The 24,703-nt window shown below is 43.9% G+C and overlaps 1 protein-coding gene and 1 long non-coding RNA gene across 2 annotated transcripts in view; one reads left to right on the top strand and one right to left on the bottom strand.

Moving 5' to 3' along the window:
• Positions 1–1,114: 1,114 nt before the first annotated feature.
• LOC110557589 (uncharacterized) lies at positions 1,115–16,003 on the bottom strand. The gene is made up of 3 exons (XR_002476958.2): positions 15,507–16,003; positions 13,126–13,252; positions 1,115–1,520 (listed from the first exon to the last, which is right to left on the bottom strand). It is a non-coding gene; the product is annotated as an uncharacterized LOC110557589 (long non-coding RNA).
• Positions 16,004–16,109: 106 nt separating this feature from the next.
• Positions 16,110–24,703, top strand: part of Lifr (LIF receptor subunit alpha) — a 63,181-nt gene continuing 54,587 nt past the window's right edge. The window contains exon 1 of the mRNA XM_021652075.2: positions 16,110–16,378. The gene's annotated coding sequence lies outside the window, so the exon portion shown is untranslated. The remainder of the gene's footprint in view (positions 16,379–24,703) is intronic.

Below are 24,703 nucleotides of genomic sequence, written 5' to 3'. Positions count from 1 at the left end.
CCAGGAAGTCTAGCTAACTCTGGGTCAATGAGCATCTTGGTAGACAGGCTGAATGTGTCTATGGAGTGGTAGGAAAAAGTTAGCTAGTCAAATTCATGAGCAGAATACTGTATATACTACACCTCGATAGGTAGGTAGGTAGATAGATATAGATAGATATATAGATTAGATATATAGATGATATATAGATATACAGATGATATATAGATATATATGGGGATAGCCAGATGGTGATGGTGACATAGACCAGCAGGAGGCTCTTTGCCATTCACAACCTTAAGCTTGAAATACTGTCCCTAAAGTAGAGATGAGGAAGCAGGCTCAGAGAGGAAGTTGATAGGGTAGCATAGCTAAGAGACCAGGGTTAGGGTGTGTGCCCCAAATTTCTTCCCCTTTCACATTCCTCTGAACTTCTGTGTCCACTGAAGTGAAAACACCAGTAACACAGATAAGCTTAGGTCAGAGAGAGATGAAAAAACAGACTTATTCAGGCTCCTCTTCAGTTCTACTATTCTGAATGTCGGGGCGAAAGTGACGACACTGGCCCACTCAAGTCATCCAAACTCAGCTTAACTTTCTGCAAAGGACAGGACTGGCCTCAGAAGCAGGAACAGGGTGAGCCTGTAGTTGGAGGGCATGCTTAAGTAGAGATGATATGCAAGAGGTGTGCGGGACAGAGCATTTTCTAGCTCAGTATCCTGACCCATCTCACAGGCCTGAAAAAAAATTTTTTTTTCAATGCAGTTTATTCAGGAACCTTGAACAATCATCTGACCCCGGGGAAAGCCAGCCCACAGCTTATATAGCCTCTGGGTAGCCAACCCCAGCATGCCACGTGGGCAATGCAGATAGGTCCACATACAGGGAAGCAAGCCAGATCCTCAGCCTTAGCCAAATGTGGAGTTGTTCGTGACAGAGAGCACTCACCATCGGGAAGGTGGAAGGCAGAAACCAGCTCCATCTTTAAGGCATAGCATTCCGCAGCTCTCTACAGTTCCCCCTTTTTGTTTTAGACGCATCAGGCAAGAGTAGAGGTCTGATCTCTGATATTAGAAATAAATTGGGACTTTGTACAGATGTTCATTTAGGTGTCATCCACCCAAAGAGCATCAGACCTGTCCGATACCTTTTTCTCAGAGGCGGGACCTGGGGCATCAACCTGCATGCAATCAGACATGCTCTTCTCTGGGTCCAAAGCGGCTGACCCTGAGTGCAGTGCTTAGCCTCGCATCCTGAGCGTATCATTTTAGCTTTTTATGGTAGCCAACCATGCTTGGGGAGACTGTCCTGCTTCAAGGGTTGTAAAGGTCTGAATGGTCATGGCTGCATTACGCTGTTGTGAGACTCTAATCTTGCATATATACCACAGGCAAACCAAGGAGACCAATACCAGAAGGCCTGCTAACACTCCCATGCCCGCCCATTCCTTCAGATGATTCATGGCTGCAGCAATCCATGATGACAATCCTGTGGCTAGTCCTGCGTCCACTCTGGTAGAATTTACCATGACAATGGCCACTCTGAAAAAAAATTTTTTAAGTAGTGAAAATATATAGACTTTTCTTTGATAATTATTACTTAAACAACAATAACAGAACAACTATCTTTGTAGAATTTACATTTCCTTATAAATAATACATATATATATATTTAAACTGCACACACACGTTACATTAAAGTTCTATATCATTTTGTATAAGATACTTACGGCTCTTCAGGGGGTCTGGGAACTGATGTTTCTCAGAAAACAAGATGAAGATCTACATTTTGGTTGGAAAGACTTTTTAATTTGAATAACTTTTTTATAATTTATTCACTTTACATCTCTATTGTAGCCCCCTCCCTTGTCTCCTCCTGGTCTCACCCTCCCTGCCTCTCTCTCCCTAGCCCCCTCCCCTAGTCCTCAGAAAGGAGAAGCCCTCCACTCCTACCCACTGACCCCAGTCTATCAAGCCTCATTAGGACTACCTGCATCGTCTTTCTCTGTGGCCTGGAAAGGACCCCCCACCAGGGGGAAGTGATCAAAGAGCAGGCAATGGAGCCCATGTCAGAGAAAGCCCCTGCTCAAAGGCAGAACAATGAGGGCTGCCTTGATAAGATGAGAAACAAATTATTACAGGTAACAATAAAACAATGAGTGAAGATATGGTGAAAATGAAGGACTGAATAGAGCTTAGGATAGAAAGCTGAGGGTGGCTATAGCTTACACTAAGGGCAATGATGGAAGTAGACCTGCAGATGGTAGAAACCACTGTGTGTTGGGGTAGTGATGGTGGCATAAGGCCTACACTAGGAATGAGGAAGACATGAGTTTGACTTTTCCTCTGCCAAATGTGACTGCAATGGAGTGTATCAGCTGGCAGACCTGGAGTAAACAAAAGAGAAGGCCCTTGTCCTCCTGGTCTTTCAGCATGATTTGACTGAGGAAGAACACAGTAAAGAGGGATCGCTTGATTGCAACTATGGTGAAGGCCTGGGCAACTGGGAGGAATCTCTGAGGCCAGTATATCAGAGTCAGGGCAAAGAGTAGGGATGTGAAGAAGGTTTCTAGGAAACAGCTTGAAGGACCCCTGCACGGGATGAGGAGTTTAGAATGGGAAAGAGAGATGGAATGGCCATGTGCGGTGGCATGCAATTCTAACCCCATGGCTGTGGAGACAAAGGTAGGGAGACTCCTGAAGCTTGCTGGCTGCCATTGTAGCAGGATCAGGAAGTCTGGGTTCAAAGAAAGTGTCTCAGAAATAAGATGGAGAGCAACTGAAGAAGACGTGGTTGAAACCATGTGAGGCAGAGGAGTTGATAGACTAGATGGCAGGAAGCGAAAGAGCTAGGAACTTAGGAATTTCGTCTTGATCACTTTGTAAGCATTTTAAGTTGAAGACAAAGGGATAGCTGGAGAATGTAGAGGAGTGATGAAAATTGGGTAAGTGTGAAAATATAGATTTATTTGTGAATTTGCATTTCCATGTCCACCCATGCATTCATTTGCATATGCATGCAATAGGATGAGGGACTGCCAAGGAACTTTGGTGATGTTTGAAATTATTTCAGTAATTATTAAATGGATAAAGTAATCAACAGGAACTTAAAATATTAATACATCTTGAAAAATACAATGTCTAGCACTAATTCCCTTTACACTTATTTTGGTAGGTTTCCATTCTAGCAACAATAGCTAATATTGTCTGAAGTCTTACTGTGCACTGGATTCTGATTTATATGATATGCAAGAGGCATATTTTCTCATTTAATTGTCATCACACAATAACCCAGGCATATAAAGTTTATCATTATCCCCAGTTTTCTCTTGGGGAATAGACACTAGAAAGTCCACTGGTCCTCTGACCTGAGATCACCCAGTTAGTAAGCAGAATCAGGATTTATATTTGGGCACAAATTCTAGCTCAGAAGTTCTCAATGACTCCTTTTCCAAAACAAAGTCACAAGCCATGGCAACATCTGGCTAGTTTGAATGGATGGGTCAATTGTGCATTACACATTAATCTCTTGGGGAGGGGTGATTTGTATGACTCCATTCTCTAGGGGTCCATTCTCTTCCAGTGAACTAATAAGTGTGAGGTTCCAAACTGCAAGCCCAGCTGTGGGTCAAGGGCTAGACTATAGGAGAATGGTGGGAGAGAAGATGAGAAAGGAAGCAGAAGCTAAAATGTGCAGGTTCCTGATAGCATGTAAACATATGGAATTGCTTCCTAATGCAAAAGGTAGAAGTCTGAGCCTCTTTCAGACTTGCTTGGAAAGTGATGCTGACGGCACTTTAATAATGATTATCAAGTACACATAAGAGTCTTACATACATGGTTTGAATAATTTATTCTCTTTAATAATATAAAAAGATAAGGAAGACTTAAACTATAGCAATAAAATAATGTGTTAGTCAATAAAACAATACTTTGTTTGTGATAGCCTATAGACACAGAATTGAGCTTGGTCTGAAGTATTCATGCAATGCCTAGCAAACACAGGGTAAGTGACTTTGACCTTGTCAAATGCTCCCTCTCCTTTATGACATGTTAAAATTTCAGGGAAAGAAGCACACTAAAAGGAATATTAATGTTTGTGTCACCCCCAAACTTGGCAGAGTTGTTTGACTGTGACATCTTTTCTCACCTAAAACTAGTGAACAAAGCATTGTAACATTTCCACACATTCATTAAAATTATAACATAATATCGTGTTATAAAATTTGTGATGACTCATGTTTGACCCTGGATTGTTTCTAAAACTCAACCTCTAGAAAACAAAGAACAGAAGGAGACTAGAACATATTATTTATTTGTTTCTTGAGAATACTTCTCATGCCATGGACATGATAACTAGGCTCTGAACTTGATCATGGATCTAAATATTGACTAACAATATTTAATGCTTATCTTTTGAAGATCACATCCTAGCCTGAACCCATGGTCTGAAGTGGCTTGACCTTGACCAACCCAGTAGATACAGAGTCAATAGATGTGATACATTCAGAGAGCACTAGGGTTCATTCATTTAAAAGTTTCCAGTTCTTAGTTCATAATGTGGTACATAAAAGACAATTTAATTAAATTTCCTTTGAGTAAATTATTGAAGATATAGTTGAATAAATACTAGTGGTAATTGTTTGTCCTCATATGAAAAAGTTAATTATAAGACAAAGAAGAAGTTATGCTAGATCAGGATAAATTTTAAGTAAAACAATGTCTTAGACATAAACAAATTCCTCTTTTTGTTCTGACAAGATTTAACAAGTTAGGTCTATTTTGGTCCAAATTATACATGCTGAATGAAATAGCATCTTTTGGCTGAAATGGATAATGTTATTGAGTAATTTTGTCCCTCAAGAACTTGGATAAGTTAGTGAGAATTAGGCAAGTCACTTAATCTTCTTGTTTTCTTGTCCCCTGGACTAAGAAATCTCTAGGGTTGTTTTCAGTTTGCAAGTGTCTGTGAATCTATTCATTTATAAATATGATGCTTTGTGCATTTCAAAAAATTTCCACACTGGAAAACTGCATAATCTTCGTTATAAAACCAGGTCTCCGTCCAGATTGAAAGGGCCCCAGGAAAGCACAGAATTCCAGAGTGTTTTGCAAGAATATCTTCACTCATTAAAGAATGTTCCTGAGAGAAAACAAGAGCCCTCTGAACAGATTTCCCCACAGAGCAGCTGTGAAAGGGCCCTTCATCAAGGTTATGAATTGCAGAAACAACAGCACTCAGGATGAGATTGTGGGCAACTATAGGAATTAGTGACCCAGAAGGGTCCTTAATATAACTAAAGTTTGTACCTTTAGCAATCTCTAGGTAAAGCCATGCTCCAACGCTTGTCTATATGCTTATGAAGGGCAGCCACTGCTCTTAGGATTCTACTTAGACTAATTAATTTGATCCCAACTATTATTATTACCATAATCTTAGAGGTGGGCAAATTGAAACATAACGTGCAATTTGCTTAGAGTTCTAGACCTGTTAAAAGATGGAGCCAAACCTGAATATAAATTGTTTGGGTCTAGAATTCTTCCTTTCAGTCACTCCTTAGGGAGTCAGTTAGGCATTGGGAAAACAAAAACAAAAACAAAAACAAAAACAAAATCTGGGATGGCCCAAGATAAGCTGACATACTGAGTGGCTGCTGTGTGCTGTGAAGTTAGGGACTAAGAGAGGTGAAATAACAAGGACATGCTGCTGCTCTTACCAAGTCACACTGGGTAGAGGACAGTGGAAACTTGGATAGAAGCAGAGGCAAAAGAGGAAGGCAGCATTTGAACTAGTCTTAAAGAATAAGATTTTGCTAAGTAAAGTAGGAGGAAAGAGTCTTGGGTTGGACTGTGGAATTTAAGGTGTTCTAATGAGCTTGCCTGCCCAGATGATGAGACAAGCATTAGGTGGATGGTATGTGCCTTTTAGAAGGTTCGGAGTGCTGTGCTATTACACAGCATAGACTTTTCTGCTACTCTGTAGGCAATAAGGAAGCACTTGGCTTTGCCCATGGGGTGTGACTCTGATGACAGAATATCAGACTGTAGGCTAAGCAAGAGGAGTGAGAAATTAAAGCAGGATAGCTCCAGTGACAAATTCGAAATGTTGCAGTGTGGTGGAAGCCATGATATGGGTGCCAAGACACCCCCTTCAAGAATAATGGCCTTACTATTCAAGTCACTGGGAAGGCTGCGAACAAAGATCCCCCAGCTGTCAACTCCCTTCACCCAAGGCCATGCCTTCTTCCTTTGAAGGTTTCGCCAGATGATTGATTACTGTTCAGGGTATGAAGGACTGTCTTTCATCACAACCCAGGACAGCTCTAAGGGTCATTTCAGATATGAAACTCAAGACTCTGAATATTGCTGATGAACTTTCTTTGCTTAGCCCTGCCTCATTCCCTTCTCCATGACAGACTATGCTGGGAACATTTCTAAGAACCCTTCTGCTTCAGAGAGTAGGTCCTAGGAAATCCTTCCCCGAGAGGAGTTACAGTATGTACTACATCAACAAGAGCACAGGTGAACAGGCGTCTAGGCTGGGATGCAGCAAGTGAAAGACAGGGTTAAGTAATGATGCTGCTCCTCCACAGACCTAGAGCCAGGGTGACCTCTCCCTCCTACAACAGGCACTCAATGGATTCTCCCACTCATCCTTACAGTCCTTTCTCTGTAGATGGACCACAGGGATTCCTCTTTTGAATACTCCCATTAGGTACAGAGAAAATGAAAAATCCGGGAGGCCAACAATGTTCTACCTAACCAGGTCCCCAGATATCCTTCAACCTCCTCACAAATGTTGGACTCCAGCTGCCCCTTCTGACAGATCTAGAACATGCCTACCATATTCCTGCTCATGCTCCTAATATTCCCATGGCTCCAGCTTTCATTTCATGTATCCCTCTCTGCCCTAAACTATGCCATGTGAAACAGCAAGCCCTGTCATTATTCCTTAAATATACTTACTTAATCTGTTCTCCAAAAATGCTGAGTTCAAGGTGACAATGTAATAATCTGTCATTCATCTTTGTGTTTAATTGTTGTCAGTTTCTCTCTTTAGACCACAAGGTCACGTGTGCAAGAATCATGTAACCATCTTTTCTATCCCTGGTCAGGCATGTACTGAGTTCATGAGTTAATGAAAAGCAGGGACATAGGAAGAGTGTTTTCAGTAGAGGATGCTATTCCAACTTTGAACACTTTGAGTCTGAGTCTGGTGTTTACAAGACAGTTACCAGTTCAGGTTTCTTGGTAGAGACAGAGAAGTTTAAGTTCTTTAGTCTGAGTGAACTGTGGAAGGTGTGGGAGATAATGCACTTTGACTGTCATTGTTGGAGTGTTCTTTTGAAAAGCTTTTTCTTTCAATAAAGCAAAACCCAATATAGGCAGAGTTTATTTTTATTTTTTTCCAGACAGGGTTTCTCTGTATAGCCTTGGCTATCCTGGACTTGCTCTGTAGATCAGGCTGGCCTTGAATTCACAGCAATCTTCCTTTCTCTGACTTCCAGAGTGCTGGGATTATAGGCGTGTGCCACTGCACCCAGCTTTAGGCAGGTTTAATAAAAGGAAAATTAATGACTGATCAAAAAACAACGGCTAAAGGAGGAAGGAGACAAGGCTGAGAAGGGATTCACTGTCTCATATAACTAGTCAGGAGGCTCAGACTTGATCCTATCCAAGAAGCCAAGTCATGACCCCACAGCTTAGCTCTTCCCTCCTCTCCTCTGGTCGTCTCTGCTTTGAGCTGATTAAATTACCATGGAGACTCTTTCCAAAGGAACCCCATGACAAGTGGCTTTCCAGTAAAGGTTGGAATTTCTTCATCCACAAACCTAGTGCCTCTTACTTTGGGCATCATTGTTTCTGATCAAGACCTAGTTCACCCCTAGAGGACAAATGGTTGCTCCAGTTTCCCCAGTGACTTCATCTTTGGGACTTAGAATAAGCCATGGTGAGAGTATTTACACTATGGAAATTGGTCAGTGCTACAACTGAACAATATTTCCTTTTGGAGAACTTGTGTCCTATCAGAACACTCGCTGGTCACATGACCACACTGAAGGCATGGTGGCTGGGGTGGTTTGAATGAGAATGGCTTACAAAGTAAGAGAGTGGGGACTTTGTCTGTTTGTCTTGTTTATGGCCATGTGATTAGCATCAACAAGTTTGTTGATTATTGAATTTAGAAGTCTAATGATGATGCCAGAGTTTTATCCTTTGTGCTTCGCCATGAACATCATCATTTCTTCCTTTTGTGACTTATGAAGACATTGCCTGGCCGTTACAGTGTTTGTTTTTTTTTGTTTGTTTGTTTTGTTTTGTTTTTTTTTTTTTTTTTTTGTGGTTGGAAACTGACATTCCCTAGCCTTTCCTTATAGCCATGTAGCCTTTTGAGACTTTCTATTCTTTTAAAATCCTTTTCTGCTCCCTTTTTGTATATAAAAAAATCAGGGTAGTGTTTCTGCCAGTGCAGGAGAGAAATCTTCACTGGTCAAGCAAATGTGTTGAAAGCTACACTGAAAGAATGCTGGTGGGGCTTTATTCTTCAAGTGAAATACTTTCTACTTCCTAAAGGTGAGCGAAAGTATTGAAAACCCAGTGATCCATAATAGTAAACAACTCTAGTGTAATTCTGTCAAACTCCTCTGCTGCTAAGTCACTTGGGTGTGAAATTAAGATGTAAATACGGAGAACAAACTAGTTCACTCAGCCCAGGGAAGCATCAAGGATTGCTCCTGGCTTGAGCAGGTTTTGAGGAAAAAGTAAAAAGATATTTTGAAGTTGAAGAAAGGAGGAGCCCCACTGAAGGTGAAAAACGGGGTGAGAGTCCAGGCATGGATGGGGGAGGGAAAAGGCTAGACAGAGAAACAATGCTGAACTCAAACAAACAGCAGCCCATCTGTGTTGATGAATAATAATAATATTTGAACCAGAGTGGGAGGACAGCAGCTCAGTCTATAAAATACTTGCCATAGATATGTGGGGACCTTTGTCAGATTTCTAGCACTCACACAGCAACAAAAACAATAATAAAAGCCCTAAAATAATAAAAAAAAATAGGCATGGTGGTGTGTACTTGTAATCACAGTGCTGAGAAGACAGAGACAGGAAGGTTCCTAGGACTCAGTGGTTAGCCAGTGTAGCCTAATTCACAGGCCCCAGATCACAGTGAGAGGCCTGGATTCAAAATTCCAGATGGCACCAGAGGTTGACCTCTGTCCTTCAAACAATGTGCATGTACCACACAAACACATATTCATATTTATACACTCAGCTACACACACACACACACACACACACACACACACACACACACACACACACCTACCTGAAGCAGGAATGCAGAAGGGAAAGTAGTAGCCCCTTACCAATAAAGGAACAAAATAGATTATGGATGGTTAATATTGCACCTTGATAGAATCTAGAATATCTTGGAGACATGGTCTGGACATGTCTGTAAGGGAGAGATTGGTTACTGAAGTGGGAAGACCCATCCTGAACATCAGCTGTGGCCATCCCTGGGCATGGGTCCTGGGGTTGCAGAAAGGGGAGAAAGTGGGCTGGCCAGCAACACACACCGCCTTGGCCTGCTGACTGCAAATGTGATATGACAGCTGCCATCATTTCCCCACCATTAAGGACTGTACCCCCAAACTGTGAGCTAAAACAACCCTTTTCTTCCTTAGGCTTCTCTGTCACAGCAATGGGGCTTGAAACCAATACATGGACTAGGGAGAAACAGAAAGGAATGCTGAGCATACCCTCTGGGAACAGTAAAGCCATAACCCAGCTACATTAAAGCCATAACTGTACAGGTAGCCATTTGTGCGAGCCTGGAGAAGCGAGAAGTGTTAGGAGTGTTAGTTAGGAGTGGCCAGCAATAACAGCCATACCTCCAATTCCTGGGGTAGAGTCCAGGAGCCATTAGGAGAGTTAGTTAGGGGACCAAATGCAGTGGTTTGAGTGGTTGTGTGGCCTCAGGCAAGTTACTGAACACCTTTACCTTTGTGAAAAATAAACACACACACACACACACACACACACCACCACCACCACCACCACCACCACCTCCACCATCACTACCCGATAAAGCCCAAATAAACAAAACCCCAAAAGTCTCCTACAATTGACTTCAGGGAAATAGGGAGGGATGAATCAGTACCTAACAGGCCACAAGTGCCTGATAAATGCTCATTATTGTTATTAAATGCTAGTTATTATTACCCAATGACTATGGCGCCTGAGAGCTGCTTTTATCCAATGTCTTCTAAATAATTACTACAGACAATAATGATGCTAGAATTCTGTTGTTGTGTATTAATCTTTCTCAATCTATTTCTTTGAGCTCTTGACTATTCATCTCTAGGAAGAGATTGGTGACTATGACAAAAACCATTACAGAAAGAAAATACCAGGTTAATGAGCCCTGAAAGTGACCTCTCACCCTGAGGACACCCAAGAAGCTGTTTTTCTTTCCTAAATTAAAGCCAGTGAGGTTAGATTTGTGGATTCCGATGGAGCTCTATGCTCAGTCAGGCTTGGTCCACAATTTGAGCATAAGATTTGGTGATTAAACAAAATATCCCGGGCAAGTCAGAGAAAAGAAAGTCCAAGCTACAGACTTTTTCCCCTAAGAGGAGTGTCCTCAGTTACCTTAAGTTCCAGTGGGGAAACAACCACGCAATTGTCCCTGTTTACCAGAGCTGTCATAGTGATGGCCACTTCTGTTTTCCGATAGGGGACCAGGCGGTGTACTAGATTAGGTACCTGAAGAAATCCCAAGGGACATTGCTGCTATTTAAATTAATTATTTAACTCACTCCTATTTCTCCAGCTACCCAGGGTTTCAGTGACCTTGAGTCATGCCTGCTGGCAAATGTGTAACCACTGAAAAGTCTTCCCAGTCAGAAACTGCAAACAAAAGCTCACTTTTTAACGCTGTTTTTGGTTTCACATAGAATAGTGAAGTCTGTGAATGAAGTGTATTAGTTAAAATAATATATTCAGGGATTTAAGGAATTTGGGTCAGGTTTTATATCAACGCCACTACCTCTCGCTGGACCTCAGCTCAATCCCTTAATCTTCTGGCTTCTTGTTCCATCTGTAAGAGAGATGCCTCTGGCAAGACACTGAGTGCAGTAGCTGTAGGAATAAATTAAATAATGGACTTAATATAACCACCGAGAATGGAGCAAATTGCTCTTTTGTGGGATCCATTAGCTCAACTGAGAATATCAGCACAGGGCTATGTGTGTGTGATTGATGTAAGAAGTAAGAAAGCATCCATTTTCATTTGTGCTTTGCCCTGAAATGACACTAGGTAACAGATAAAGAATAGGAGGGGGGATGGAGGAACAGAGGAGAGTGCTTGGTAAATGAGAAGGAGGGGGCCAGTGGGGAAGAGAGGGAAGATATGAGCTAAGAGTGAGCCAGGGATGGAGATAGCAAAAGGAAAAAGAAGTCCGTAGAGGCGGGCCAGAAATCATGGTTCCAAGTAAGAAAAACAGGGAAAATGTGAAATGAAAATTCCGATCAGACCGGAGCTCACTGGAAGCCTGAGGGAAGGCGGAGGGGATGGGGAAAGACAGACGGGCAGGGTCTATTCCCCAAGGTTATTCCTGCTTTTCTTTCCAGAGGCTTTCTCCGCCTGCCACTTTGCCCCAGTAGAGCTCAGCCACAGGCTTCTGCCTCGCCTCGGGAGGTTGGCTTTGACAACCCCAGGCAGCTAACTTTCCCAGTCTAACAAGATACCTGAAACAGACTGGCCTCTAGCTGCCTGAGGTGCTAGCAAACAGTAGGAGGAATGTACCTTAGCTCTCTCAGCCATACCAGCTCCAGCCCTCACATCCCCTGGGGTCGGCTGAGTGTTCTAACCACTCTACCTATTGCCTTTGCGCTCAGATAGGCACATTTACTTAAAACAGCAGTGACGGTGAGATCCGTGGCGTGTATCGCTTGCTTTGTGTGATGCTAAGCATGCATCGTTACAAAAGCAGTTTCACCACTAAACACGACGCATGTGGGTAGAGGAAAATGCCTGGCCAAAGAAGCTATGGCAAAATGGACACCGCAATGTGTGGTTTCATAGAAATTAAGTCACTTGATTTTCTCCACAGTCCTCCAGACTCCTTGCTGTTAGTTACTCCCATTTTAGAGAAGAAAATTGGGCCAAGATTTGATGTTGTATTTGGTTTGGTTTCAGTGGCCAGTGTGAAAACAAAAAGAAAATTCTAGGAGCCTAGGTACTGACTATATACAATAGCAATTTCAAGCTATTCACCAAAGAGTGTGTGCATGTGTGTGTGTGTGTTAGTTCTGCTTGTACAAAATATTGACTCAGAATGCTGGGCAAGTCCCTCTTAGCTTAGACTTTTATATTTTCCTCATATAAAGTCCCTTTTGGCAAGGTTCCTTACAGAGCGTGGCCCAGGGATGACTTTCTCCTAAATGATTTCTTCTACTAGACGATGAGAGTCATGGAAATGAGAGTTATGGGAACTCCTGCTTCCCCTGCTTCACGGTGGTGAGGAAGCTTGGAGTTTAGCTTTGTATTCACACTTGCCTCAACCAGGTTGTTGTTGTTATTATTATTGCGATTAGAATTTTATAGTTTTTAATGTTCGTCTTTCTACATAAACTGATCAAGTCCTTTTATAAATATAATAACATAAATATAAATAATATAAACAATATAAATAATAAAGCAAAATACAGTCCAACAGTGCCATGCTAGAGGTGTAATGAGTTACTAAAGTGCTTTATATGATACCCCTGAAATAATTTTATCTAAAAGAGAATATATTTGAAACAGGATTCTGGGAAGATACTTTCTTTCATGGTGTTTATCACTTTTTTTTTTTTTTTTACATGTTCCTTAAATAGCATTCCAAACCACTTTGGGGAAAGAATATCAAATCTAGAGCAAATGACCTGATTACTCTCATATTTCTTCTTACAGGGATTTAATTAATATTTTGAATCTTGTCCAAAACTATGATCTAAAATAAACCAATTTAAATCTACATTTATTAGTCAGACTTAAAATGAGGAATGGTTTCACCCATTTCAACCATTTTCCAGTGAATAGCTATGCTTAATTTGTAGATTCTTATCTGGTTCCCAAATTTCTTCCAGGAATATAGCATACCTTGTCTTGCTGATTGACAAGCACTGTACATATGAGGTCATTCATCAAGAGAAGCCTTCTGAAGGGCCAAGATGCTGAGACTCAACAACAGACCTCCGACACATCAATTATGCTGCTGTTTTCAGTTCTGCAAAAAGCAAAGCCTTTCAGTCCCAGAATGCTCATTTTAGGTATCATCATGATTTTAAATAAATTCCTATAGAGAAGAGAGAAGGAGGAAGAGGGGAAAAAAAAAAGGAAGGGAGAAGATACAGTTGCTGGGTGGAAGAGTATGGGTCTCAAACACAAAATAATTAAATGAGAAGGAATTCAGTGAGAATTTACACTTCATCTCACTGTCTCATTCCTATTCAACCTTGCCATATAACCTACACCTCTACTTTTAATTCTTTGATTTATCTCTATTTCATTATTTATTATAGAGATGTGTCAGGCTCTTTGTATTACACAACTTAAGAACAGCATCTCAGGAAAATTATATATATATAGATAGATAGATAGATAGATAGGTAGAGAAGAGAGAAAGGGGGTATTCAAAAACAAACTGGCTCCAACAACAAATAGTATCTACTATTTTGTGTAACTATAAAACCCATCATTTCTCATAGAGAAGTGTGCATACTGCAGCTCTTCTAACCATTCCTCAGGGTCATGAAGGTATCATGACATTCAACAAAGCGTTCAACAATGCCAGATTCCCAAGTTCTTCCCTGAGAAATGGCCACACATGAGGCGAGTTTTTCTGTGATGCACACGCTTCCAGGTAGCTTTTCTTGGTCCCCGTACAGGAAAACTTAGGCAATATTTATGCAATGTTTATATGCTTGTGTGTTTTTTGCACAATTTGTAAAAGTAAGATAATTTAACCACTCTTGGCTGAGAAAGAGGTCTCCTTCCAGCTGCATGGCCACTTAGTCAGTTCCACTGAGTGGTGCTGGATCACGTTGGACATGCTGATTTGTTATGTTTTGTTTTCTCTTTTAAGAGGGCCACCCAAACTGCATAAATTTCAGGCCCCACAAAACCTGCATCTGCTGCTACATGTGGGAACAGAACCCTCTTCACAGGTGTGTTCTGAGGATTAAACAGTAAGGAGAGCAAGGCCACAGAGGCCAGCATCTTATGAAAGGCGAAAATCATGATGCTGACTTGTCTGGGTTTAACAACCTTTTTTTCCTTGGAAAATGAGCCCACAGCCCAGGGCTGTGCCACGAATTTCTTGAGACATGTCTGAGTCTCTTTGGTTATAAAAAAATAAAATAAAATAAAAAAACCAAAATGCAACATTTGTATTTTGCTTACCTTGAGTAGAAAGACAGCAACATTAATATATGTATCAAAACACCTAAATCTATTTTCCTTCTTACTTGAAAATAAATGAGAATACTTTTTATTTTTTATTTTTTGGCTTGAAAAGTTCTGCAAAGAACAAAGCCTTTCAGTCCCAGAATGCTTATTATGGGTATCATCCCGATTTTAAATAAATTCCTATAGAGAGGAGAGAAGGAGGAGGAAGAACAACAACAACAAAAAGGCAGGGAGAATAGATCGCTGGGCCGAAGGTATGAGCTTCTATCTATCATCTATCTATCATCTATCTATCTATCTATCTATCTATCTATCTATCTATCTATCATCTATCTGTTTGTTTATTTATTAGACACATAGGTGATGTGTCTAATGGAAAACAGGATTTTTCAAAAATGAATAAGTTTCTCAAGCTTTGGAAAAGAATGAGGCTAAAGAAAAAGTGATACAGCACAATTTAAATGGTGGAGGCTTCAGCTCACAGACTGAAAACTGTCACAGGGAGAGGAGGAGGCAGCCGGTGTTCAAAATGTGCACCCTAATGGAGCTGACAGCCTCAGTGGCCATATTTTGAAAGATAGTATTGCCTAAGAAATTTATTTTTTTTTTCATGCAGTGTATTTCCAGGTGTGTAGTTGCCCGCTTTGGAGTTACGTTATTAACAGGGAATATTTATTTTAGAAAATAAGCCTCTTCCTGCCAATCTGCAAGTTGCTCTAGATTCTAAAGTCTAGAATTTCAGTCAAAGGACTCTCACAAACTCCTTGGCCTTGGTGCAGCAGATAAATCACAGACGAAAACAAACAAGTGGCTCCCTCTGGAAGGTGTGTCTGCAGAGCCCTGTGACTGCGTGCCAGTGGCTCTGTCTGGCACACTTCTGAACTTTGAAAAATTAATTGTGCTGAAGAGAACGCCATCAAATGCGTCCGGCACACAGTGTAAACATCTTCGAGCCACGATTCTGTGCTATAAAACACTCTCCTACTAATTTCATCTGGTGCGTTACCCTGGAGGAACACCGAGGCCAAGTGAAACTGCGGAAATGGGAACAATGCACTGAGGAAAAATCTCACCCCATTAAGGGATCCGTTTCTTCTCTGCACAAATAAGCCCACCACGCCTCAGAGGCAGGACTCGATGACTCCAGGATGTTCCCAGAATGCCCCCGCGGGCTCTGAGAGGTCCCCTTACCAAGAAGGGAGGGGAACTGAGTGGCAGCGGCTCGGCCCTAAGACAGTTTAGGTAATTCACAAAATCAGAAAAAAAAAAAAAAAATCCAAGCAAACAGGCGCGCCTAAGGCAGAAACTGGCGTCCGTGTGCACGTTCGGAGCGACCCCGGCTTCCTCCTCCTTGCAAGGCTTGCAATGCTCGGTGACAGCGGTTTGGGAGCCGCGCTGGTTCCCGCAGAGTCGCCTGGGCTCGCTGGCCTCTTCCAGAGGCTTTGCACCGACAGGGCCGCCGCGCGCCGGCGGCTGGGTGACCTTGCGAGGCTGGCCGCGCGACCCGAGTCTCGGCAGAGGCACCTCCCTGGGCGCCGCGCCCGCGCGCCCCCGAGCGGCCCGGGAGCACGCGCGGCCTCGCGGGCCCGCGCCCCGTGCGCGCGGCAGGGCCGGCGGGGCGGGGCCTGGGCGGGGCCTGGGGCTGCGCCCCCCGCCGAGCGGCTCGCAGGCGCCGCCTCCGGGCGCGCAGTCCGCGCCGGAGCGTCTCTGCTGTGGCCGCGGCCGTTACCGTCGCCTGGCGCTGCTGTGGCTCGCAGGGTCTAGGGAGGACAGCGGCGGCCCGTCGTCGGTGGCCGCCGGAGCAGGCCTGCGGGGGGACAGGGGCGCCGGAACGGCGGCTGTCGCCGGCCTACTCCTTCGCGACTGCGGTCCTGGGCTGCAGGGTCCGGGCTGCCCCGGGGCGGCGGCCGGCTGGGATGGCAAGATAGCGGCGCGGGAGCGGCCGGTGAGTGCGGGGGCGCGGCGCGGCGCGGCAGCCCGGAGCGCGTGCGGGGGGCGCGTCCCCGGCTCCGGGGCAGCGCAGCTCGGGCTCGCGCTGTTCGTGGTGCCAGCCCAGGGTCAGCCCTGCAGTCCGTGCCCACGCGGGCTGCACCTCGCGAACTTGTGCGGCGCGAAGGGCACTGAGTTCCAAGGCCGGAGGTTACTAGGGCGGTGGGAAGGACCTTTAATTCCCCGTGTGACCTGCCAGATGATTTCTTGCCCCCGAACCTCAGCGATTGAGAAAAGTAGTTCCTGGTCCTTTCTGTTTTTATGGTGCATTTGACTGACCTGTCTGTATTTCTAGGTGCTTGTTTCCGAAGGCGCTAAACTTATTAACCCACAAGTTAAAGTGTAGGCGAGCAAAGTTAGGCTTGGTGATTGATGGCATTCCTGATTTGTTGTCCAAAGCACAAAGCTGGGATGGTGAATTCAGACGCATAGCAAACTGCACAGCAAGTGTTGTGAACTTACAGGAGAGCTCGAGTAATGTGATTCTGGCCCCCACCTTCAGCTGCCAAACACACGAGTCTTTCATTTACACTTGGGTTATCTTTGTGTCCTTTTTTTTGTATGTGTGTTTAACGCACTCAGGTATTGATAGTCAATACGTGCACTGTTATTGACTGACATTTATATGGAAATACATTCTTTGCATTTACTTGGTGTCTCTTTAAAGTGTATTTTTCAGCAAAACTTTCAGTTTAAACTTTGCCGTCCAATTTGTCTTCGGTTGCACAGTTAATTCAACAAAGAGTATTTGCTCAGAGCCGAGTTGATATGACTTAGTCAGAGGTTTAGAAGTGGCGCCCACATTATATTTAAAGCAACCTCCCTTCTCCCCGATGAAAAACTAAGACATTTGTTTGTTGCAGCTGATGCTGTCCCCTCCCCTTGCAGCATTATTTTGACACAGATCTGAAGTCATATTCCACTAGGAGCAGAGGCTCCTAGCCTAAGCCTGGCGGAGGAAAGCAAATCTCAGCAGAGTCTGTGCTTTTAGAAACACTAGATTGTGCTCTTTGTTTCTTTCCCTGACTTTCTGTCTTACAGCCAGGTGGAAACTCTGTTCACTTGGAGGCTTCACTGGAGAATTGTAAGCTCAGTTTAAGTAGGAGGTGTCTTTTCAAGGAGTGCCGAGCAGCTATTTGCTCTCCCACAGTTGAACTGAGGGGTATTTGCTTTGTAATATGCCTCTGCTCTAATTAGTGGGGACTTAGATTCTCCTCTGGGAAATGAGAATGGGGGACTGTGCTGCTAAAACTGAATGAGACTTTTCTGATTTTTTAAAACTTTCACTTCTAAAGACTCATTGTTGAGGATAATATTAATAATTGTGTAAGTGAGCACGTGAAGATGTTATCAGTAATCTGTAGGAAGTCTCTTTACGTTGGAGAAGATTCAAGAGTTACAAGAATCTTCAAAAGTTACAAGAAGATTCAGAAGTTCAGAGTAAAGAAAGGACACATCTCCCCACACGCCATAGCATCAGCAAGTGCAGTGCTTACTGGTTCTTGTCTCTCTCCAAAGGTTAGCCTAGAGCTTCGCAAACGTTCTGCTCTTTCTGTCTTCCTGCTGACTGGGTGGGATACATTGTATGCCCTGTTTTGCGCCAGCTTCTTCACTTGCGGGTACAGAATCCTATGTGCTGACAGTCTCCATCACTCCCTTAAGAAAACTCTCTCTCTCAGCATCTGAGAACTCCATTAAGAATGAACCAGAGTTTATTTAAGCTTCTCTTCCTTGATAGGTATAGATTCTTTCTGATAGCTTGCTGTGAGGTTATTGTAAGGCACTTTTTTTTTTTTGAGGCTTTTAAGTGGATTTCAGTTATTCCCAGGGCCTAAAGACAGTGGTGTGTTGTTTCTTCACATTGCAGGAAGTAGATGCCTGCTCTGCCCAGTGCACATCCTCTGCTTTTATGATTCCAAAGGGATTTGTGGCATCTTTGCTGTGAAATGAGAGCTGTGGTGGTCAGGACCTAAAGTCAGTCTGCTAATGACAGTTTGGGCCTGGTTTCAACAACAGAAAGTAACAAAAGTGCAATTATAAGTATAGTCTGCCAGGCCCTGTTGTGGTGCCTTTAAATCCCAGCACCCAGGAAGCAAGGGCAGGTGGATTGCTGTGGGTTTTAGACTAGCCAAGCTCCATACTGAGTTCCAAGCCAGGGCTATATAATGAGACCCTGTCTTTGAAAAACAAACAAACAAACAAACAACAACAAAAAACTTACGAGGGAAGAGAAGCCTCATACCCTTTATTAAACTGAGAACAGGGTAGTTTTTCCATTTCAGAAAATTTGTCCTTAGGATAGATACAGTCTCTGCCACCTGTGCTTGTTCACCACTGGTTTCTCCTTTAATGTGAACAAATTGCTTTCACACCTTTACAGTTTGGGAAAGGATTACTGTCAACTCTTCGGGAAGGATGCTTTTAAAAGTCTTTGTCCTTGGCATCTCTTAGAGTGGTTTTGGAAGCAGAATAAATTGTAAAGGTTAGGTAATGCTAATGCCAGCATTTGAGCATGCTGCATTATATGGCCTGATGTGAACATACTTGGAGGCTTTCTCTCCCCTCCTCTTTTTTTTTTTTTTCTGTGAAGATCCTTTCAAAGGTTTAATTAAAATCCATTTGACTTTTTAAGTATTTCGGTTATTTTTTTTTTCTGTCTTTTTTATATGGGACCTAACATTGTGGTTTCAATACAGAAGTGTTAACACTGCCTGTATTTGTTCCTCATGATATTACCAGTCATCTGTTAGTATTCCAGGCAATTTTGGGGAAACTGAGATCCAGCTCCCACAAGATAAAGAGACTGGCTGTCACAAGTTCCCATTTGAATTGTGGAGATAGGTAAAGAAGGGAGGGAGCAGTGAAGAAAGATGGTATCAGGTAGTGGGAAGGAACAGGGAAACAATGACCCTCAGCATGGCTGAGGTAGAGAGGGCCACGCTGAGGACTGCTGCCCGGGGCTTGGGGGTGGAGCACAGAAGCCTCTCTAAGACAGACAGGTTGGAGCTGATCACTGAATTCGGAGAAGCAGCCTATGGTGATTCTGGAGAAAGGGGAAGTGTAGCTCAGGTAGAGGGCCCTGCAGGTGCCAACAGCCAGGCAACACCAGTGCTGGATGGTGCTCCCCAAGGGAGGCTGCCAGCACGTGCCGGGATTGATGTGCTGCCTATGGAGACTGTAAGGGGATAAGGGGCAGGAGCTGAGGTGGAGGAATTCCTCCCTGGGCTGGTGGCTCCAGAGTTCAGGGACAGGTCTTGCTGCTTCCTGTGGCAAATGCAGCAGAGACTCCACTCTGTCCTGCTGTGGCCTTACTTGTTGAATCAATGAGCGAGTAAAGGGTTTAAGAAATAATCCTGCCTGGTTTTTAGTTAGAATTCTTAGTCAGGCATCCGCGCTCTGCACCTAGGCTCCAGCCCTTGACCTTGCTATGAGTGTAACAGTTAACACACTCTCAAATTGCTGTCCTAAGCCAGTTGCCCCTCATTCTTCTGCTGTGACATTCAAGTCAGAAATGCTAAAAACAAACCAAAACCCACACAGCCCCTTTTAGTAAGTCATGGTGATTTCTGAGAGAGATTGAGTTGGAATTTTATTTCCTATTCCAGTGGAACAGTCATTTACATTTGAGTAAAAGATCCAGAAGCCTTTTTACATATTAGGTTCTCTGTGAATGTGCAAGACTCAAGAGCTGCGCTGAACTCAGGTACTTTATTCTCACAGGAGGAATGTGTGTGAGCCTGCTCTATTTTAGGAAATAGCAGGAACTTGTGGTATTTCCTCTTCTCAACTCCTAATCTGTTTGTCCTTCTAAATATATGTTCCTTTATATTAATTGAAAGCTTGGGAAATGGGTTTGCTGGCAAGCAGTTGTAGCTGTGCAGTAAGAGTCTTGTCTTTCTGCTGATTGACTGGTGGGCTCCTGTTTTGTATTAGGGGTTCTGTAATCTTGCAGAATGAGAGTTTGAGTTTTCTTTTCTTTTCTCCTCCTCCTTTTTAAAAAAAATTCCTGTTCTGACTGGTTGATACCTGACAGTAGTAACTTGCTTCCACATAAAATACTTGTGGCTCCCAGCTTTGTGTGGTTCAACCCATGCAGAATAGAATAGAATGGATTTTTAAATGCCTCAGTCTCCAGCAGAGTAGCCTTTGTCATTTTCTGAGTTTTTTTTTTTCACTGCAGGGAAGTAGCCTAAGTCTGGGAGGAATGGTGGCCAGTTTAGACACTTAGAAGTTCAAGCACTTCCACACAGTCCTCATATGAATCTCGGGAGGACAGGGATTCCAGCTGTCATGTTGTCTTGAGTGATAGTCACACGAGGCTGCCGCTGAAGGAAGCTGAAGTTGGTGCCCACAAGCTTGACACTGAGTGTTGGAAGGTGAGGAAAAAAATGTCTGGTGGATGTTCTTGTTTTCCAGTGTACTTTTGCATGGTGAGAAAATCCTGGCTGCTACTCATTCTTTTGGTTTATGAGGCTGAACAGATTCAAGTCAGCATACATCTCTTGCGAAGTGGTAGTACCTTGAAGGGCCACCAGGAGGCGATACGACTTCCTAAAGGTGTGTGTGTGTGTGTGTGTGTGTGTGTGTGTGTGTGTGTGTGTAGGTAGGTGTGGGTGGGCGCTCTTGCGCACATGCGCACGCGTGCTTTTGCTGCTCCATAAAGCAGACTTCTGCGAGGAGCCCCCAGGTCTGAGGAGTTGACATGGTAGTAGCAGGGACATCTGGTGGAAAATAACAAGCGGTGACAGAACAGTGCTTCCCGCTTCTAATATTAGAAAATGCTAACGGGGCACTTGAGTTGTAATCCTTCCTAGACTGAATGGCGTGGGTGGGTTGAGCTCCCATGGGTTAGGGTGAAGGTGAGCCTCTGTGGCCAGGCATTACATGCTGTTAACGCCTGCGTGTTTAAGCACGACTGTGAACATTAAGGCACAATGACAAGATGCCAGCTGTTTCCACACAGCAGGCCTGGAGACCCATCACTATGCCATTCTTTGTGCCTTTGTATTTATATCATAAATGTGAATAAGGCGAGAATATTCAAGAAACTTCTCCAAAGGAACAGTTAAATCCGGGAGCAAAAAATCATCTGACTGGAACTCTACGCCATGGTTACTCCTTTAGAATCACCAAATTACTGTAGTTAAAAAAAAAAAAAAATGGTTTTAGGGGTGAGCCCATGCAAGATCTAGAAGGAGGTGAAAATATAAGCTCTTGGGAAAATATAAAATTAAGGATTCAAATGATCTCATCACACTGTGGACCGTGAGAGTTAGAGTGTCCAGGTAAGCTTCTGGAGTTTTAATATGTAAAGAAACGGAAACCCACAAATATCACAGTTTCCCTGGGAACAGTCAGTGACAGCTGGCATCCCAGCCCCCTTGTACTGACCATTTCCTGTAGGATTCTGAGTTCTGTCTAGAGCATCTCCCTGAGGGGGTCCACATGTGGGGTTTCAGCACGTGTCCTCGGCATATGTGCTGAGTAAATAAATATCTAAAAGAATTTTGAAGCTGTCAGATTGGCACATTGGTGTGAGAAGGTGTTTATACAATAGGAAAGAATATATACTTTCTTGAGTTTCTTGCTAAAAAAAAAAAAAAAGAGTGTGCAACCATTAAAGCCCAAACTCCTAATCCTAGTCTCTTTCCAGACTTGGCAGGTGTGGCTGCATCGCGCCCCTTACTGACTGCACCGGATTCTGCAGGAGTCGCCCGGCCAGCCTGCCGATCCCCTGTGTCCTGACCATTTAGTCTTTGCTGCTTAAAGACTGTCCACGCCTTGGATTGTTTGCCTTTCTTCTAGATGTGTCTTCTCAGTGGCTTCACTATTCTGAAACCTTATGGCCCTGTCAGAATTTGGCGGCTTGAATAAAAACTAGCAAGCCCCATACGCTCTGGAAATTGTCGCTTTGAGATGCTCCCGGGAGGATGCTGGAATTGTTGTAACTTTCCAGGAGGCCAATTTTGTATTACTCATCAAAAGCCTCAAAAATGTGCCCTGTCCCTTAGTCAGGCATTTCTACCCCTAGGAATTTAAACCAAAGGGGGAGGGGGTGAGAATGTGTGCAGAAACAGCCTGTCTGGTCTGGCCTCCGCAGTGCTAGTGTGTGGGTGCTCCCGCTGGGATCACCAACGTGGTGGCAAGCCCACTTAGTGGCCTGTGTCAGCATCAGGAAGGGAGATCAGGGAGACAAGCTGTCTGCATTTGCTGGGGGCCACTCGCCAAGAATGGACACACTAAACACACCCCTGTAATTCTTTCTGTAACTGTTAACACTAGTTACGCACTGGGAACAGCCTCCATGCTCAGTAATAGGAATGGGTTGTGGTATTCGTGTGTAGTGGAGGGACAGTAATGAAGGGGGTACCCAGTGATGGGAAATGCTCAGACAAGCCAGTTTGCAAGTCAGCATGATCTAAGTTTTGTTTTTGGAGTGTGTATGCATGTACACGTTGTGATCAATTTCATAACGCAGTGTAGAAAGATGCCAAGATTCTACGCCAGACACCAGGTGAGACTGTGTAGCAACTCTAGCTCTGCTGCTCTTTGACTCCCTTGAATTCCCAGTATCTAGAAAGCATGTGGTACGGTGCAGGGTCTGAGAGGAAGTTCCATTTCCGTTCCCATCGGTTCTGTGAACCTGAGTAAGTTCCGCGTCTGTTTCAGCCCCTACTGAGTGGGTGACGATGCCAGCTCTTGGTACTTACTGGTAGAGAAGGCTTGCCCAACATACCCCATCGATAGGATGACGAAGACTGAATAATATTAGAGAATTTCTAGGTAGAATAGTTTTGTTTTCCAAACTACATGGGTAACGAAAAACATTCCAGGGCATCCTGACACGATACTGTTCCTGGGTCACTGAGAAATAATTTTATGCTTTAAAAGAAAGCCATGTGCTTCTTCGAGTGTGCGTGTGCGTGTGTGGTGGCTGCTGTGTGCCACAGCGCACACTCGAAAGGTCAGAGGCCAGCTCCCAGGAGACTGTTTCTTCTTTGCACCGTGATGGTTCCAGGGATTGAACTCGTCAGGCTTGGTGGCGCTTGCCTTCCCCGGTTGACATGAAGACGATGTTGGTTACCAGTGCATTTTTCTTAAATTGAAGAAATGCCTTGTTTTTGTTTTTCCTTCTGTAGTTGTCTCCAGTAGTCCTGTGATACATTCCTCAACGTTAGGTCTGACTCAGTCCATGGTGGGTGTGTCTGTTTTGCCAGGCGCTGGATAGACCACAGTGCCCCGGACACAGGTGCCCTTGCCCTTTGAATGACACACAGGAGCAGCCACCGCACTGCAGAGCCAGGAGGTCACTGAAGGAAGGTGGCAAGCTCCTGTCCTGCGCTTTCAAAAGAAAGCACGTGATCCTACTTTTCAGCGAACACAAACACTGCTTGTTCAACCTGCCTGATGAGAGGCAGCCCTGTTACGTCACCTTGTTGACTTTTACAGATGACTTATATTAAACTTAGGGGACAATTTCTTAGGCTGCTAAGCTGAAAACTGCATGGCATTTACGAATATTCTGAGAGAGAAATTTGCAGCATGTGCTTTTCTCATGAGACAAGGGCAGTGGCCTATCCCCGACAGTACGTGAAACGGCTCCAGCTCTAACGAGCTGTGTAGAGACAAAGGTTTTTCACGTCGGCAGCAGTTGTGTGCAACATACAGTTTGTGGATCTGCGGTGTGTACACACCAAGTTCTCTGATGAAAGCCGAGAGACTCATTAGTCACAAAAGGCACCTTCATGACTTTTTATTTCCTCATAGAGCTAACTAAAAGAAGACAGTTTCATGAACTGTGGACATTGTAGTGCTCTTGGGAACTTGTAGACACAGGTAGGGGCCACCAGCAAGATCCACTTTTATCACACATCATATTTCCGTCTATGCCATTGCTTCCCACAGCCCACTTCACTCTGTGCTCCTCTGCTGGAACCCGCAGTTAGCTCACCTCTGTTGGGGTGGGGGCACTTTCCAGAATTTGTCCTCGTGAGATGCAAGGAGTGTGTAATGGTAAGTAGACAGCAGCTGTGTTATATAGGCACGCAGACACAGACTGTCGCCTATGTTTAGGATGTAACAACGCTTTCCTGAAGGCCGGGATCAGTGACATTAGAGAGGACTCTGTTCTGGAACTTTCCAACTCAACAGTCAGAGCCATGAGTGCTGTCAGCATGCGCCATCGGCTGGACTGTTGGGGTCAGACTCATGCTTTATAGGACAATGGAGGTGGAAGAAGCTACAGGACCAAGTTGGATATGGTGCTTTTGTTTGTTTTGTT

This window comes from Meriones unguiculatus, chromosome 3 (assembly GCF_030254825.1).
Source record: "Meriones unguiculatus strain TT.TT164.6M chromosome 3, Bangor_MerUng_6.1, whole genome shotgun sequence".
Classification (NCBI taxonomy): Eukaryota; Metazoa; Chordata; class Mammalia; order Rodentia; family Muridae; genus Meriones; species Meriones unguiculatus.
The sequence above is the reverse complement of the archived record's forward strand: the minus strand, read 5'-3'. Positions and strand labels throughout refer to the sequence as shown.